We start from the raw sequence: 12,791 nt of genomic DNA, 5'->3' as shown, positions 1-12,791 counted from the left end.
AAGTGCTTTATCTGTTGTGTCAATTCCTGAGGGAATTTTGTTGTGGTTTAAGTTTGCAGAAGATCATTAAAGTGTAAATGCAAAATAGATTGTCGTAGTGGTTCCCTTAGACAGGGGGGCGAATACTAAAAGCCCTGGCCTTACGGCCGCCTGCCAGTTGCAGGATCCTGTCTGGGGGTGCCCTCTGTAAATTTTACAAGGGTTGCAGGATCCTGTCTGGGGTGCCCTCTGTAAATTTTACAAGGTTTTTTTGCTCAGTTTGGCATTCCAAACTGAAAGATGTATTATACAGTTGATCAGTGTTTAGCGTCGGATAACCTTTACCTGGGTAAGCCAGAGGGCGCCCCCAGACGGGGATCGGACACGCGTGTTTCTACATAGAAGCAGTTTTGGCAGGAAGGAGTAAGTCTCCCATGACGACTTGACCTTCAGAAACCTAAATGTGTTCATTGCAGGAGAAGTACATAATCATTTGCAGCTTAGCATTTGTTGACTGAAAATCTGCCAGGTAATCCCATTTTAACTTTGGCTCTCCGAAGGGGTAAAAGTATCGGAGTACGGAACTCCGTGCAAGGGCATCTTTAAAGGGGATTGTTACGACTACCCATCGCCAGCTCCTGTGACACGTCAGAAGAATTTGTCATGCAAATAATTCGGCAAGTTCATTGCATCCGCTATCTATGACAGATTGATACCGAGGTTATATAAGTCAGGGTATAGTATAATGGCTGGGAAGTTTTTGTGAATGATTTTTCAATGTCCTTAATTTTTTGCTCACGTGTTTACACACGTGGGCATATGTCGCAGCGATGTCTGTCTGTCTGTCTGTCTGTCTGTCTGTCCGTCTGTCTGTCTGTGTGTCTGTGTGTCTGTCTGTCTGTCTGTCTGTCTGTCTGTCTGTCTGTTGGTCCATTATCTCAAAAACGGCTTATCAGATCAGAATCAAATCTAGTACATATATTCAGTTAGCAAATGGCAAGAACTGATTAGTTTTTGGTGGGTCTGGCTTGCATACTTTTTGCTCATTTGCATAATTAATGATTTTAGAAAAAATGGATATATATTAAAAACGACTACACAAAATTTGATGAGATTTGCTACAAATGTTGATCACACCAAGATATATCAGCAGTGGGAACCATTAAGGGTGACATTTGCATATTTAATGAACTTTCCTAACTAGGGATATATGTCTGATTTGACTTGATCAAAATTAACCAAACTTGGTATGTATATTAAAGATACTATGATTTAACATTATTGAAAGTCATTAAGCGTTTAATTTCAGCCAATTCCTAATTTGCATATTTCATGAACTTTGTTAATTAGGAATATATATTTGAAATGACTGGACCAAAGTTGATGAAACTTACTACATGTATTGAAGCCACTATGATACAACATTTTTGAAAGTCATTAAACATTTTTACTTCAGCCAATTCCGAATTTGCATATTTAATGAACTTTCCCAATTAGGGATATATATCTGAATTAACTTGATTGTAGTTGTTGAAACTTACTATATACATCAAAGATACTGTGATATAACATTATTGAAAGTCAAAAGACATTTTTACTTCAGCCAAAACCTAATTTTAATATTAAATGAATTTTCATAATTAGGTATATTTATCTTAATGGACTTGATCAAAATTGATGAAACTTACTATGTATATTAAAGACTCTATAATTCAATATTATTGAAAGTCATCAAGCACTTTCTCTTCAGCCAATTCCTAATTTGCATATTTAATGAACTTTCCTAATTAGAGATATATGTCTGAATTGACTTGACCAAAGTTGACAAAATTGCTACACATATTGCAGATTCCATGATACAACATTACTGACAATCACTAAGCATTTTTACTAAAGCCACTTCCTAATTTACATATTTAATTAACTTTGCTTATTAGGGATATATACCGGGATTTACTTGATCAAAGTTGGCAAAACATGCTATGTACATTGATGATTATACCAGGTACTAGATCAAAACAATATCGAAAGTCATTTCACATTTTCATGTCAGCTTATTCATTTGCATATCTAAGGAGCTTTCACAGCTCGGCATATATGGCTTGAAGGACTTGGCCAACGGTAATTACACTTGCTAGATAAAGTGGTGATACAATAAGAGCAGTCAAATAACTTTAATATTTTTATTTCAGCTAATTACATATTTGCATACTTCATGACCTTTTAGAATTAATCGGCAGTGATTATTATTCATTATGTTGATCATAGTAATTTCAATGAAGTTGCAAACATGTGCCAAAGGTTCAAATTTACACATAACTTCAATATATAATGAAACACGTGAGCATTTACAGTTCATATCTGGTATATCGATGTGAGGATGGGGAGAATTGAGGAATGGGAGAATTAGGATTGGGAGAATAAGGATTGGGAGGTTGAGAGTTTATGGTAGACTAGGTTTCAGTAAAGGAATACGTTGTGTTTGGTGTGAAGCAACGATGCTCGCATCGTATCCAATCCTTCATATAATAGGCAATATCATTGAGCGAAGTGATTAGGCTTTAAATATTACTTTATTCAAAGCCTAAGCACATAGCGAAAATATTCCGCCAGGTGTGAACTCATAAATATTCATGAATACAACAAAGTATAAAGTAGTCCCCAGGGAACACAAGGTGTCATTCCTCACACAGCCAGGGCAGAGAACGCAGGGAGCTAGGAGGTACACTGTTAAGGAACCATTTGTAAGTCATGACGGTAGCGGAAAGAAAGTTAGGTTTGTTTGTGTTATTTTTGTTTTTGTTATTGTTTTTTTTTATCCCACCCTCCCTGCCCTGTACATTGTGTTAAAAGGCTACTTTGCTCATGATATGCCACAACGATGCTCGCATCCTATCCAATCCTTCATACAATAGGCAATATTACTGAGCGAAGTGATTAGGCTTTAAATATTACTTAAGGTAGCTTTCCGCCTTTGTTTTGGTATTTTGAGATAAAAACACGATTTTTCTTTTATCCCTGAAAAGTATTCCTACAATATTGATCTTCCTTTGGGTAGAATATCTTGGTTGTGAAGTTCCTGTTTTTGGGTGAAATTTTGGATTAAAAATGCACGAGAGGCACAGGTGTACATTTTGGCGTTTGAGACTACCGTTAAGTCTTGATTTACAAGGGATTACGCTAAGCAAGCAGCGTCACAGTATTCACATGCACTTAGACAACATCCGCTGTGAAAATCCCATTAACACCTACCGTTCACTGCGTGGGTCAAGACTATAGAGTGTACCTGGCGAAAGGTGGGTCTTACCGTTTTTCTCATAGGGGTGGCCGCTCCCAAAAGATCATAATTTATCGACACAATCGGACAAGGTCAGACTTATGACATTGTTGACGGTACAATTTCAGATTACAAAAATGGCCCACACACTAAATGTTTTATCTGGGACATTTTTGTGCTTTTGTAAAAGCACCAGGAGTGGTGGATAAGTTTCGTAATGTTAAACATCTTTGAAGAGGCTGTCCCGTATACATAAATGGTACGTTCCACTGGCGGCCTCAGTGACAGCGGGAACACTTGAATACCGCAACAGACACCCTTCACATCCTCAACATTCAAGCAACATTCGGCCTCTTTCGGCCGAAGTTTCGTCTTCTTTTGGCCCCAAGACATTTCGACACCCCCGTTACGATTTATTTTTTTCCCTTCAAACTTATAAGTAACTGACAGACCAGTCATATTCATAAGCGTGACCTTTGCGTTCTGACCAGTATGACTTTTACAGTGCCATTTAGGCGCCGCTTTTCAAACTTTGACAGTGTCGTCGGCGGCTCTTGCTATTGAAAATGATATGAAACTCTTTCCTCGCGGTTTTTCACCATGTTCTCACAAACTTTAAAGCATGTCAATGCTGACACTATACTTCTCAGTGTTTTGATTTGTAACATTTGGCACGAGTTCCCCTAACCAGGTAGTGCCGAAACGTCTTTGGTCGCGTTGCCTAAACGTCTTGGCGTCGGAAATTGTGCGGCCGAAACGACTTTGCGCCAAAAGGTCTAGAAACCCGACATTGTCCGTTCGATGAGAATACTGAGTGAGTTGAACAATTTATGAATAAAAATGAAATATCAGAAACCGCGGCACTTGAACTACTTGGGATTAGAAAATACAAGGTGGAAACAAATTGCATGGGCTTCAAGACATCGACAGGAAATTTTCCCAAGGCAAAATACGTAGCGATGCAGAAATCACACGCCACAAAACAATAGCTGCTTTGGTTTGCAGACGTTTTGGCACAATGGCAGTGAACTGATAATGTCGAAGTCGTTTCAATCCTGCGGTCCCGTTTTTCCTTGTCCCATTTCTTTACCGACCTTGACAAGGTAAAAACATACGTCGACTAACAAATGTTCATCGTACACCGGAAGAATGTGAATCAAATGATTTTATAGGAATGGACACGACAACATTGTTATCAGTTATCATGGCAGTAGCCAAAATGCTGCAGGACCGAAGACAAATTTCAATATGAATTTGACCGTCACAACGTAATAACGTAATCGCCCTGAGTTTTCATCAACATGTCATCATTGAATTGAATGAGACGCTTACGGGCTAACTACTTGAATACTGTTACAGTGCAAACACCATCCTAATCCTGAAATTTACATGTAATGAAGACGGGTCTGATATCATATTCGCCTGGAATCGATGGTACTCATGTTGGATACGAACGACAGCAGAGAGTTATCTATCTGTGACGTATGACGCTTGACGAGCGGTCTATCGCATGCAACTTGCGCTTGATAAATGACGTACTTTTCTCTGTGTTCATGTTTTCTCAACTTCCTCCTTTGACTTTTATGCCGCCGACAGGCGATTGGTCATCTTAGCATAAATGACTCCAGAAACGGTCTTCACCCACAGAAATGCTGTACAGAGTGAGGACCAACTATTGTCTCAGAAATGCTCGTAGTTTGATTACTGTTTATCGGTTTTCAAGGCGCGTGAAGATCTAAAAATTTTTAAAATGGCTGCTCACTAGAATCCTCGGTTACTCTAACCGTAATGGATCACAGCATGGAGCTGTTCTTTTTTATCTCCATGATCATAGACACCGCAAATGTACATCCAAATACAAACGCAGATATTTCTGTTGTCAGCCAATATTTTTTCTCTATATCACTCATCGGCCTCGCTTTCATTCCGCAGCCGTGAGTCGTTTCCGAGGTCGAATCGAATGCTGCCATAAACTTACACTATAGTGTACGCTACCAGGCGCCAAATGTAAAATAATTATTTTACACATTAGAAGAACATATTCATACGAAAAGGGTGTATTTGCATGCATTTATCAATAAAAAACTACTATAGCATAAGTATAAATAAATCAATACAGACATAAGTAAATACATAATATGAGTGAAAAAACATACATATATGTGAATCAATTCACACAAGACATATGAAGACAGACACATACATACATACGTGCATACGTACGTGCATACATACATACATACGTACGTGCGTGCATACATACATACATACATACATACATACATACATACATACATACATACATACATACATACATACATGCACTCACGCACGCACATACATAAATACATACATACATACATACATACATACATACATGCACGCACATACATACATAAATACATACATACATACATACATACATACATACATACATACATGCACGCACGCACGCACATACATACATACATACATACATACATACATACATACATACATACATACATACATACATACATGCACTCACGCACGCACGCACATACATACATACATACATAAGCCCATATGCACTCAAGCACGCACGCACGCACGCACATACACACACACCCACACACTCATATACATACATACATACATACATACATACATACATACATACATACATATACACACATACAGGATCGAAAAGTTTACATGAGGGGAACGAAGTACGCATGCGTATATCCACTCGCACACACACACACACACACACACACACTGCTACTCGGAAAAGTTTACATGAGGGGGAACGAAATACGCATGCGTATATCTACTCGCGCGCACACACACACACACAACACACACACACACACTGCTCTGAAAAGTTTACATGAGGGGGAACGAAATACGCATGCGTATATCTACTCGCCCACACACAACACACACACACACACACACACTGATCTGAAAAGTTTACATGAGGGGGAACGAAGTACGCATGCGTATATCCACTCTGAGGACAAAGCAGCGTTTGGCAGTGCAGAGCAGAGACGAGAGTATAAGCTGATCTCCATGGAGACGAGTGGCCCCGATCCGAGGACATGTAATGGCGATACAGAAATGCCTGAGGCGGCCTCAGTTGCCGGTAGTAGATTCACTTCCCCGAAAGAGAGTCTACTGCAGCTGACTCTGGACCTGCTAGAAAGAGTGACTGAAGTACAAGAAGTGATTGTACAACGCACTTTTCATCTGCGTCGACCAAACCATAACTCGAGGGATTCACCGGCTCCTTCTACCAAGTAAAGTATTAGATTTTCAACCCTGGCATAGAAGTAGGTAATCGCCGTTTGACTTCATTTAGAAACTTTTTGCCGTGAACAGTTGTACGTTGAACATTTTGACCTCGCGTGAACTTTCCCAGCTGAGAGGGATTCGTCGATATTTATCGTGATGGGCTTTTGTGTACGGTGAGCCTGGAAGAGTCACGATCGTGTAATTCCGCGTTGAGCATTATGTTTTCGGACAATTGTTTTGTTTTGTTTTATTTTGAACTTTTATTGGGCCGTATTTAGTGGACATTTAAGACTTTTGTGTCTTTGAGTTTGTTTTTGTATTACGGTTAACTTTGATACTTTCTGTAGTGAAAGTATTTGATACTGAGTAGAATGACTTTTAAATTTTAGCAGACATATGTTTCATTGATGTATTGCCCATCGAGTGAAAGTTCCAACGGGAGTTATGGAACTCAAAGGAGGGGGTAATGTGACGTTTCTGGATGTGTAAACGTCTTTGTAATGGTTTCTTAATTAATTAAGTGTCTTTTAATTGTTGTGTTTACGTTTAATTACGTTTAATTATAGCAGCGAGTAGCGTACTGTCCTTGGTACATGCACTTAAGAGGTCAGTAATGTCTAGTTTTCTGTTGTCTGAGCGAAATATTCATTCCTGTGTGCGGATAAAATGTTTTTAAGGTCAGTCTAGATTTGATAGTAAATTATCGCGATGTACTTGCAGTCATCTGATTTGCAAAGGTCAAGTTCTGGTGAAGGTTTTCTTTTGAAACGTTACAGTGCTGTAATCTCAAAATGTTAGAGTATATAGTCACTGCCACTTACCAACTCTGTTCTGATCTTCAGTTTTATGTGACAAAGCCATTACCACGTCACAACTGTGAAAGTTTAGGTCATGGACGTGTATATCACCACGGTACTATCTTTATTGTTTGATGTTTCACAACTTTCTAAATCAACAATGATTACTTCGTTGGATTTTCATTCTGTTGTTCTGTTACTCTTTCAATATTTGAAAATAAAATGTCTCACAGACTCTGTCTCACAGAAATTGACTGTGTTGATGTCCACTGTAATCAGAGACACTGATAGCGCCAAGTTAATTATTTTAGTAGCCCCGCGATACAATGTTTATGTTATCGAGATTAAATCGACACCAAAGGACGTTGTTCCTACTTTCTCGAAACGTTACACTGAATCGAAATCTGTAGTAAGTAGGGATATTAATATACAGATTAGGCAATCATAATGAGCAAAATATTGTATGTTATTGGCTTAAGGCTTTGTTCGTGTGCAAAAGTAGCTTCTGATTGCAGAGAAGTCATACTTAGGTCAGTGTTTTGTGTGATTTTGTTGAGTTAGCATCGGGCGCTACTCCACGCACAGGGGAAGGATGCTGTTATGCCCTGCAGTAGTAGCAGAGATCTCTATGTTCTCGACTTAGAATTTTGTGAGCAGATAGACGGAGTTGCTGATAGAACGGAGTTGCTGTATGTGTACGAGACGTCTCAGACGTCTCGGCGGCAAGGCTTGCAGATATCCTGAGCAGCTGCTGACTTAGCCTCGAGGGGCTTCAGCATTGATCCAGCGGCCAGTGTGCCGACCACAGGCGTGATGTTTTCCGGGTTGTTTCTGTAAGTGTAGTTCTAAGTTTCGACGTTCTGTTCCGTAGGCTACGGAAGAGAACGTCGAAACGTAGAATAAACTACACTTATAGAACTACCCAGAAAACATCACGCCTGTGGTGCCGCACAGCCACCCCACTGAGACCAGGTTCCTGTTGAGCGAGCGGAGGGGTATTAAAGTCCAGTTAAGCTTGGTTAATGGTTGTATGCTGCTCGTCCTGTTCCCAGAGTGTCACCTAAACTCTGGTGTTGCTGCTCTAGCCTTGCCAGACTGTCTTAACAGAAAGACAGTTCGTTCCAGTACTCCGTTGCTGTCTAGTTCCAGTGGGCATACTTGGCATTCCAGACATTCGTTCCCTGCTGAGTGGAGCTACGTGTACACGATCCTGAGTAAAGTAAGCAGAGAGTTTAGAGAGCAGAGCGTTTAGCAGTAAAGCTGTTGCCGGAGTTTAGTTCCAGTAAGCTGTTGCTGTAGTTCCTGTTGAATGCTGTATTTAACCATTAAAGAATATAAGCCGAATAGAATGGCAGAGAGCTGTAATACACGACTCCAGTGTTTTATTGGCCTGGGTTGGGCCGTTAACCCCAGCAGAACTTCGCCGGCAGATACCATTAAGTCAGAACCCTTACGGGGCCTCTAAGCAGTGTAGCATTACTCAGGCCGGCTACCACTTTCCTGTTAAGATATACTCACTGTGTAAAGCCCTGTACGAACCCGACTCACGACACAAACGGCCAGAAAAGAGTAAAAGTGTCGCACATCTTTGTCATCGTCACTAGCCTTCGACGCCGCGAGGTACGTCGAGTCCACAGTTATGAGTGGAGTGATACGTACCGGCCGCCGCGTACTATGCATATAAGAAGGGGAAGTTGGGAAACGGAATGGCCGTTATACGCACCCCTCGCCGAGTTTGGAGGCCGATTTCCCTCACAATAAGCCTCAATTATATACTAAACCAGCATCGATGGCCTCCAATACATCTTAGAATTCATACCTACAAGCCTCTTTGCGTCAAAAACGACCTTCTGTCCGTTTTTGGGTGCGATTTCCGTGTTTTTTGACGTGATCGAACACTTTCATTCTACAGCTGTGGGCGGGGTCAGACCAGCCGCGCTGTGATTGGCTAATTTTTTTCCGATCGACCCCATGATGACCTCTCTTGTTTTGATCGCTCGTTTGAGGCATTGAGGCTCGTTGTGGTTTCAATCGGGTTCGAACTCATATAGGAAATGAAGGCTACTTCACATCTGCTCTACTAAAGTTGTTTTATATTACGATATGGTGAATAACAGGATCATTGTAGTTATTTTGTCTGGAATAAATGGCGAGACACTGGCGAATCAATATTGCTATGACCCTGTATAAATATAGTTAGAGGGAAAGCAATTCCACACGTACACATCGTCCGCGTCCATAGATTGGTGGTTTGCGTTTAATGTGTAGTAATGTGTAATTTTGTTTCGCTGTCTTGTATATAGAGCCGATTTCCGGATTTTAATTCCAAGCGCGCCGTCCTCCCTGTCACAACGCTTGTCCCACTGCGAAACACACACATCCTGTGTAGAAAAAAAAACACCAACAAAACACTGCAGACTCACTAGAATGCTTGTACAAAACAGACAGCCGAGAGACACCGAACGAAGTTGATACATCAACACAGATGAGCGGCAACTTAACCACACAGTTGGAAGTCTCAAGTAAAAAACAGTTGGTGAAATGTACCTTCACGTCTCAGAACTCGACATCAGTACATTCGCAGTGAGCACCGTACATGATTCAGTGTCTTCACCACACATCATAACGGGCACATTACAGAGAGTCAAATCCGCCTTTAGGGACCGAGCACAATTAATGGCAGGGGGGGGGGGGCGGAAGAGAAAATGGGGGGCCACAAAAAAAAATGAGTGTTCTTGGGGTGGGCCATGAAAATTCCAGGGAAATAAGGGGTGGGCCACCAAAATTTTTTACACCATGACAGACAGAGAATATTTTCAGCATTTTTGTTCCCTGTTGAAGCTGGAGTTCCTTGTTAAACTTCTTGTAGCATGATGAAATACCAAGTCTTAAACCTCACAATGCAGTTGTTATGTGTAAAATGAGCAATATTATTATTGAAAATTGACTTCATTTGTCAACAGTAATAATGGTTGGTAATGATACAGAGGCTCGGTTGAAACTGGCTATTTCATCATGCTATAGGAATCCCTTATAGAACAGGAATGCCTGTCAGTACCATGTGAAATTAGCATTCACATGGCAAGTTGGCATGACTTAATGCATGTGCATAGGGAATAGGCAGTCAGGCAGTCCACATTCATTTCAGAAGCACGTTGGTAACATGTGTATAGGCCGAAATATTTAAATGAGCTAGCCATTCAAACACATGTGAATGAATGGTTATTCTGAATCCACTCACATGTATGTGAACCAATGGTTATTTTGAATGCACATATGAATGACAGGGTCATCCTGGCAGAAAAAGAGCACCATGAAAAGTACTGATTTGACACCCGATTTCACTTATTTTGATGTTGCCGTTATGAATTTGGTAAACATTGTTACATTTGCATGTTTGCAAGGTGTAAGCAAACATCAAATAAGTGAAATCAAATTCCAGTAAAATCAAGTACTTTTACACAGCCTCTTTCGGTGAATTATAAGATACAATTGGTTGGATATGTAATTTAACCATATTTGGCCTAAAACTAAGACAGGCCAAACAGAGTTAAAAGCAACTCTGACTCACCTGAACACAGCAAACACAAGCAGACTCACCTTTCCAAACGTTCAAAATAAAAAGCACAAAACATATCTGTAAGTCTGATGACCAATTTAATAAATTTTTGGCTTTAACAAATTTCATAGACACAGTGAAAAGTGATTTAGTCAAAGATTAGTTTTTAATAGAGTTCATTTAACTCTGGCCAAGTCTCGTCTTTCATGTCCTATTTTGTTTTGAATTTGACATTGAAGACTTCTTTACGTAAGTCATGATTATTCTTGCCAAATTTCTCTTGGGCCTTGGCTGACATGCACACTGAAATGAAACAGAAAGGAGAGAATGAACTATAGCAACATTTATTAAGACGACAACTTTACAATAAAGTTTCAGAACATGTGTGTGATTTGTTACATACACATAGAGGAATTTTTTACATACATCTTTGCGAGTGCAAAATTAATACATTGAAAATGTAACATATATGTCTAGAAATGTGCTTGTGTGCGTTGTATTGACTTGACTAGTTGCCACAGCCACTATACCGATTAATTTATGTACATCTTTACAAAGTGAGGGCATCACAATTCATAATTTGAATCAATACAAGAAAGTATGTTAATAAATGAGGCAAACAAGTTATTGAACTCAATAAAAATGACAGCTGCTGTCCCTTGAAAATTAAGACGTATCACATTTCTAAACATTTTTTCTGTCTTTCAATACAAGGCTTCTTACCTGGCAATATCATATTAACAATGGATTTTAAAAGTAACCATGTACAAAAGAAGTAAAAAATGCAAGTAAGACCGGTGGTACAAACAATCATAAGTTTACATAGCCATGTTCATCCTACGATCTACCGGTAGTTGTTTTTTTTTAAATATTTTCTTTCGCCTATTTTTTTTATAGCAGTGTTTTTGCACTGAGTGAGACCATGGACGCAAATTAAGCTTAGGCGTTGTTCAAGCCCAGCTTTGTTTTGCGTTAATGGCCACACTGTACACCTCCCTCCGCCCTGTCCAGGTATACAGATACGTACTTTCTTTTCACCCCTAAAGCTCAGGTTAAAAATGTCGGGCCATATACAAAACCAAGCTTCCAAGGAAAACATCAATGTGCAGAGAAAAGCCTCTCTATAAGGCATACTAATTCGTAATTGCCCTTTATAAATATGCATTTCAAATACTTACCGGATGAATGGAAAATTATCGTCCACGACGACTTGCTATCTCGGCCACTGCATCCAACACTGTCGCGGGGAAATACACTTTACCTTCATGCCAACTGAAACATTACCACTTAGACCTAACTCACTTGCTGTTTTGACTCAAAATGTGTCGTCACTGGGGGAAGAAATGACCGAGAAATCAGCCATAATTCGTGAGATTCAGCTGGTCTGAACAGCCATTACTTCAAAAAAATCTGCGCAATCTCATATGCAATGTGATATCCGACAACGATCGTGTGGGAACACAAAGCATTGGTCAAATTCGAAAGGTCAAGGGTCGTGATCGTCGCAAAATTTTGACATTTCAAGTACGCGTAAACTGTTCCTTTAGATTTTTCCAATAAGCAAATATGAAGAGATCAGTTAAAATACGGACGTCCAACACACTAAGTGAACCCTGTTGCAATTCTGATCAGCCTCGTTAAATCCAAGCGTACTCATTTACGGGACCCTTACGTTCATACCCTGTTGCGTCCCGTCCACTCTTCCAACACAACTCTTTCCAAAGTCACGACATCATACATCGTCAGAACCGCTAGTCCATCCGGCTCGACTTTTGAACGGTTTGGGGATGAACAGGACCTGTACTGCGTTTCCATTAAGTTTTATGTAAGTTGTAATCGCGAAAGTTTTACAATGGCAGATGCAGAACCGTCGCAAGTGTGTTCGTCGTTGTGTGATGATCTGACG

The 12,791-nt window shown here is 40.0% G+C and overlaps 1 long non-coding RNA gene across 1 annotated transcript; it reads right to left on the bottom strand.

The window, feature by feature from the left end:
- Positions 1 to 10,964: 10,964 nt before the first annotated feature.
- LOC139130793 (uncharacterized) lies at positions 10,965 to 12,434 on the bottom strand. The gene is made up of 2 exons (XR_011551975.1): positions 12,064 to 12,434; positions 10,965 to 11,188 (listed from the first exon to the last, which is right to left on the bottom strand). It is a non-coding gene; the product is annotated as an uncharacterized lncRNA (long non-coding RNA).
- Positions 12,435 to 12,791: the final 357 nt, after the last annotated feature.

The sequence above is a fragment of the Ptychodera flava genome, chromosome 4 (genome assembly GCF_041260155.1).
Source record: "Ptychodera flava strain L36383 chromosome 4, AS_Pfla_20210202, whole genome shotgun sequence".
Lineage (NCBI taxonomy): Eukaryota > Metazoa > Hemichordata > Enteropneusta > Ptychoderidae > Ptychodera > Ptychodera flava.
This window is presented reverse-complemented; position numbering and strand designations above follow the sequence as displayed.